The 6,458-nt window shown below is 48.8% G+C and overlaps 1 protein-coding gene across 1 annotated transcript in view; it reads left to right on the top strand.

Moving 5' to 3' along the window:
• Window positions 1–5,131: 5,131 nt before the first annotated feature.
• NKTR (natural killer cell triggering receptor) overlaps window positions 5,132–6,458 on the top strand; it is a 47,434-nt gene continuing 46,107 nt past the window's right edge. Inside the window, exon 1 of the mRNA XM_018558649.1 lies at window positions 5,132–5,203. The gene's annotated coding sequence lies outside the window, so the exon portion shown is untranslated. The remainder of the gene's footprint in view (window positions 5,204–6,458) is intronic.

Genomic DNA, 6,458 nt, shown 5'->3' with positions numbered 1-6,458 from the left:
GGGGGAACCAGCGAGGCCCCCCCCCCCCCACCTCCCCAATCGCATTGTGCCTTTGCCTGTGGGAGCCATGCCTGTGGCTGTCAGAGTCTTCATGGGACTTGTAGTTCCACAATAGCTCGAATGCTGAGGTTGCCCACCCCTGCCCTAAAGTTTGAGCTTGAAAGGGAAAAAATATTGCAGCGCTTACCTTAAAGGAGAACTATGGGGTGAGTGCTTGAGACTGTCACAGGTCGGCTCAGTAGAACGGGAGGTGAGCGAACACATACCGATGTTCGCTCACCTCTTGATCCTGTTACGGCTCTCTGCCATGACAGGGGAGGGGCTGGATTCCCCCCGCTCCCATCCGCCAGCGCTGACTGGAGGAACAAACGGAGGAGGGGCGGGGACAGCTGGCTCTGCCTATCTAGAGGCAGAGCCAGCTGTACCCGCCCCTCCTCCGTTTGTTCCTCCAGTCAGCGCTGGCGGATGGGAGCGGGGGGAATCCAGCCCCTCCCCTGTCATGGCAGAGAGCCGTAACAGGATCAAGAGGTGAGCGAACATCGGTATGTGTTCGCTCACCTCCCGTTCTACTGAGCCGACCTGTGACAGTCTCAAGCACTCACCCCATAGTTCTCCTTTAAGGCCTGGTTCACCCCTCTGCGTTTTTGAGCAGTTGGGAACAAGCAATCCCATGACGTTCAATGGTCCTCGTTCACACCCAGGCCCGGATTTCCCACAAGGCCACCGAGGCCCGGCCTCGGGGCGGCAGAGCGCAGAGGGCGGCAGCGGTGACCTTGTTGGAAGTTGCGGGCTCCGGTGTAAGGTGTCCGCCGGCCGCAAACTACGGAGCCGGGGGGCGGAGTCTAGCCCCGCCCCAAGGCCAGGTTCCACAATACGCGCGCCCCCCCGCCATCTGGTTGCCATTTTCAATTGATGGGGAGGGGGGGTTGGCGGCTGGGGCGTATTGTGGAACCTGGCCTTGGGGCGGCAGGGGGAGTAAATCCGGCCCTGTTCACACCTGAGCAGAAGAAACGCCAGCAGGAAAATGCCAAACGCCCGAAAAGGTACATGAGCTTCTTTGGGCAGTTCAAAGCGCGTTTTGTGCCCCATAGACTGCAATGAAAACGCGCGGCAGAAGCATGTTGCACATTTTCGTGTGTGTTTTTGCGTGTTGAACCACTTGCGGCAGTGCGGCTTACACATCCTTTGCAGAAGACGTGTATCCAAACCTCTGTCATTGTCCTTAGTGGTGAGACAAGTTGTTTTACATGCTAGTTTGTGAGTGTGCCATGATGCCTTTCTACTGTTCTATTGAACCACTTGCTGCCCGGAACAATTTCTTACCTTTGCGCACACATGATAAAATCTGAATTTTTGGCTAGAAAACAACTCCAGACCCCCCCAAAACAATGATATATTTTCTGAACGCAGAAGCCCTGCAGAACAAAAAGATGCTAGTTGAAATTTTTTATGTTGCACGTTATTTGCGCAAATGTTTATCAAACCAGTATTTTTAGGATAATATACACTAAAATTAAATTTAGTGCACAGAAACAGAATGTAATACCCAATTTTTTGGTAAAATATAAAAGTCGGGGTCACGCTGCGTAAATAGATATCAAACATGTCAAGCCTTAACATTGCATGCGCCCGTGTAACCGCAAAAAACTAACAGACCCAAAATTTCCCACTGGCGACGCTTTAAAGGAGAACTACGAGGTGAGTGCTTTTCACTCACCTCATGGTTCTAGCCGACCTGTGACAATGAGACTGTCACAGGTCGGCTCAGTAGATCGGGAGGTGAGCGAACACATACCGGGTTCGCTCACCTCTCGATCCTGTCACGGCTCTCTGCCGTGACAGGGGGAGGGGCTGGATTCCCCTCTCCCCGCTCCGATCTGCCAGCGCTGACTGGCGGAACGGACGGGGGAGGGGGCGGGTACAGCTGGCTCTGCCTCTAGATAGGCAGAGCCAGCTGTCACTCACGCAGCTGGGCGGATCCCGTCATCTACGTCGGGATCCGCTTCGGCTGCGGCGTCTCAGTATACCGCGAGCTGTAGCTCGCTATATACTGAGCTTAGGGTGACAGGAGGACGCTAGTTTGTGTCCTCCCGTTACCCTAAGGAGAACTATGGGGAAAAACACTGACCCCATAGTTCTCCTTTAACCACTTTTACGGTTCATCAGTTTAGCGCTAAGGCCCCATTCACACTGAGCGACACTTACCTCAAGCTGATTTTTTTTTTTTTTTGCCCCTAGTCCTAGCGGGGGATAGAACGACTGCAAGGGTTAATAAAGTTTTCCTGGAGTTCTCCTTTAAGTGTGACCGGGCCCTAAAGGACACGTAAACCCAATAACGGAAATGTCATATATTGCAGCTTACCCGCCTTAGATGTGGTGGTCGCATTCGTTTTCTTTTTTTGTAGGAAAAACATTTTCAGCAAGTGCAGAAAATTCCTGCTGATCCTGCTAGAAATCCAGCGTCCTTGATGAAATGAAAAAACAAACAACATTATCTTCCTTTCAAGCCGACTATTATGAACTACTAATTCCCTTCCCCCTATGTACTGGAGATAATGAGAGAATGTCATGATTGTAGTCCAAATCAGGAGAATAGCCGACTATTTTTTTCTCCATAGATACAGTACAGAGAGGGAGCGTTGTCACCCCAGGACAGGAAGTGTGTCACTGGCAGGATCACCAGGTGAAAATAAAGGAGAAAAAGCCTGGAAAGTAAAAAAACGAATGCAGCCGCCATATCTAAGGACTGGAAAGCGGCAACATATTCAATTTTTGGTTTTGTCACAAATCCGGACAAAGTGATCTTACTGGAGTACAGGAAGGCGTACAGTGGCTTCTCCAAAAACCCTCCTGCCATATCCAGTACTGGCTCAATTGTTTATACATGTGGGTGGATATTTTTGGAATCTGTGTCCCATTGAGATTTCTCTTTACTTCCTGTCTGGTAGTCACAACAGGAAGTGAGAGGAAATCCCTCCAAAGTGAGGGGGTCACCTGAGCTAGTGTCCCCGTTGGAAGATTTCCCAGAGCTCTTAGCAACCTGTGTTGCTCTGTACGGCTTTCCACTCAGCTCACTGACGTCACTGGTTGCCAAAAAGTGAGCTTGACACTCTGGCTCACATCCCGCCGAGCTCCTGGCAACCTGTGATGTCAGTGAGCTTGGCGGGATGCCATGGCCGTTGACAGCGCGGTCCCGCTTCTGCTTAGGGTTGCCACCTTTTTTTCAATAAACGATTACTATGGGGACTGCCCTGCCAATGACCCTATGTGGCCACCTGTGTCCTAGCAACCAATGATGCGGTAAAGCCCATCTGCTATCGTCCTAGCAACCAATGGCACTGTGCTCAGGTTGCTAAGACACTGGCGACACAACAGCATGATAGGTTGTTATGCTGCACCAGCCTGCATCCTGGCAACAAATGATGTTGTGTGGCCCAGCCGCTAACACCCTAGCAACAGTGTCATGGGTTGCTAGGATACAGATGCAGGTTCTGTTGGCCAAAATTGGTAACCCAAACTGCGAACAGCTTGGGTTCGGGTCCAACACATGTTGGACCTGAACCCAAAGCTCATCCTTAGGACACAGAGGAGATTTTTAACCTTTCCTTACAATACCCGAACCTAAAAAAAACAAAATGGCTGCACACACATTGAACCCATATTTACATTAATCATCTCACATTCACGTGTTGTGAATAATGAGTGTAAACGTTCTATAGATCTCATTGTTCTCATCTCAGAATTAATGTTGTTGTGTGTTCACTCCTGACCAGATCCAGGATGTAACCGGAGAAATAAAGACGCCTGGCCTGCCCACATCCGTGTCTGGTGACTGCTATAATGTCACGCCATCCTGGGCCCCGGGGTGTCCCCTGCCAAAACAATCCTCCTGAAATTAAATCCTTTGTTTCCGAGAACTCCCAGCAGCTGCCAAAATGTCAGAGACTCCGAATCCAACGTTTAACACTACGAGGACTCCGAGCTCTATTATATAGGGAGACCTGCACCTTAGGGTTGCCACCTGTCCAGGATTCACCCGGACAGTTCGGGTTTTGAATGCTGTGTTCGGGTTTCATGGCACAAGGAACCCGGACACAAGATGTCAGGTAGACAGGGGCAACCAAAATTAAGATAGGGGCTACTGGCCCCCCCAATAAAAATAGTCTCAACTGTGATATTTACATATTAATGATTGGTGCCTTTTACATATGAATAAGCCACAACTCATTCTCCCAAAAAAATAGGTCCGCGTGTCGCTAGAGTGTTTCTTGTTTCGCTTGAAGAAAAGGTGGCAACCCTACTGCACCTCTCAGCTGACATCTAAAGTGTTGTCACCCAGAGACAGAGCGTTGTTGTTACACTGTAATAGGAAGTACATGAATATGGATCCCCATGGCAGGATCATTAGATATTCTTTTAATGGAAGCTGCAGATTTGAGAAAGTTGACTTTAATGGGCACATATAGCAAGCACAAGCAGCACCGTCTGCTGAACGTGACATGCCGGGGATTGCCACCGTGGCAATGTATATGGAACTGAGCGGCTGCCATGTTAATTTGCAAGAAGGCAGTTGGGGGAGCTGACTCCTTTTACAGCCCCATTGCTGCCCCAAAGTAAACCACAGCAAAAAAAAAAGGCTGTGCTGTGTGGCAGAGCTGTGTAAATCTCAGGACTGGGTGGACAGAAGTACAAATCCTTTGGCAATGCAATAGACCAGAGTCCTCCAAGTGTGTGCACCATGAAAGTAAAAGCGGTGCGTCCCTTTAATAAGAGCAGCATGAGAGCTGCTTACAAGGGGCTCTGTACATGGCTGATCTGCAGCTTGGGTGGGGAGGGGGGCTAACTACAAGTCCCAGCATACACTGCCAGCCAACAGGTAACCAAGTACTCTGCCAATGCACCTTATCACTGCACAGCCACCTCTATGGTGAACTACACATCCCAGCATGCACTGCAAGTCACAAGTAACCATGTACTTTTCTGATGTATCTTATCACTGCCCAGCAACCCTTCAGAGAAGTAGTACAAGTCCCAGCAGAGCCACAGGACCACTACTGCTGACTCCCAGAAATTCTACAGGACTGCAGGTTAGACAGGCACTGTGCGGGGCAGCCCCGGTGACGTCACGGCTCCCCGGCATGCAGCGCGGCTCAGGACCCCGGACAGAGGCTGCGGGAGGAGGAGACGGAGTCGGCGGAGAGTGGTAATCACTGAGCGAGCGCACCGAGTGTACTCACCCTCAATATATGGGCATGTATACATCGTGTACACCTCCATACCAACTCGTATATGGGCATGTATACATCATGTACACCTCCATACCTGCTCGTATATGGGCATGTATACATCGTGTACACCCCTATATCACACTTCATCTATATGGGCACTCATTATACCCTATATACCCCATATATGGGCATGTATACACTGCGTATTACCCTATACACTCCATATATGGGCATGTATACACTGCGTATTACCCTATACACTCCATATATGGGCATGTATACACTGCGTATTACCCTATACACTCCATATATGGGCATGTATACATGGCATGTTACCCTATACACTCCCTATATGGACATATATACATTGTGTACACCTCCATACTACCTCGTATAGTAATGTATACATTGTGTACACCCCTATATCACACTTCACATATATGGACATTCATTCGGCCATGCACCCCCATGTTACCATATACACTCCATATATGGCAATATACACAAAGCATGTTACCCTGGACACTTCATATATGAGCATATATACACTGGATATTACCCTTGGCACTTCGTGTATGGGTGTGTATACTTTGTGTACCCCCCCATATCACCGTATGCAACCCTACATGGACATGTAGACTGCCATATCGCCCTATATGCTCTATATATGGGCATGTATACATAATGTACACACCCATATCACCTTGTACGCTCTGTATATGGGCATATGTAGATGGCGTGCACCACCATATCGCCCTATAAGCCCCATTTATGGACTCTATATCATCCTGTACACTCCATATTTGAGCTTGTATACATTGTGTACACTCCATTTCATCCTGTACGCTCCATATATGGTCCTGTATGCACCCAATCTTACATTATAGATTCCAGATATGGGGCTGTGTACACCTTATATCATCCTATAGACTCCACGTACAGTCCTGTGTACACCTTATATCATCCTATAGACTCCACGTACAGTCCTGTGTACACCTTATATCATCCTATAGTCTCCATGTACAGTCCTGTGTACACCTTATATCATCCTATAGACTCCATGTACAGTCCTGTGTAACCTTATATCATCCTATAGTCTCCACGTACAATCCTGTGTAACCTTATATCATCCTATAGACTCCACGTACAGTCCTGTGTACACCTTATCATCCTATAGACTCCATGTACAGTCCTGTGTAACCTTATATCATCCTATAGTCTCCATGTACA

This window comes from Nanorana parkeri, unplaced genomic scaffold, assembly GCF_000935625.1.
Source record: "Nanorana parkeri isolate BGI_ZX_2015 unplaced genomic scaffold, ASM93562v1 scaffold351, whole genome shotgun sequence".
Lineage (NCBI taxonomy): Eukaryota > Metazoa > Chordata > Amphibia > Anura > Dicroglossidae > Nanorana > Nanorana parkeri.
This window is presented reverse-complemented; position numbering and strand designations above follow the sequence as displayed.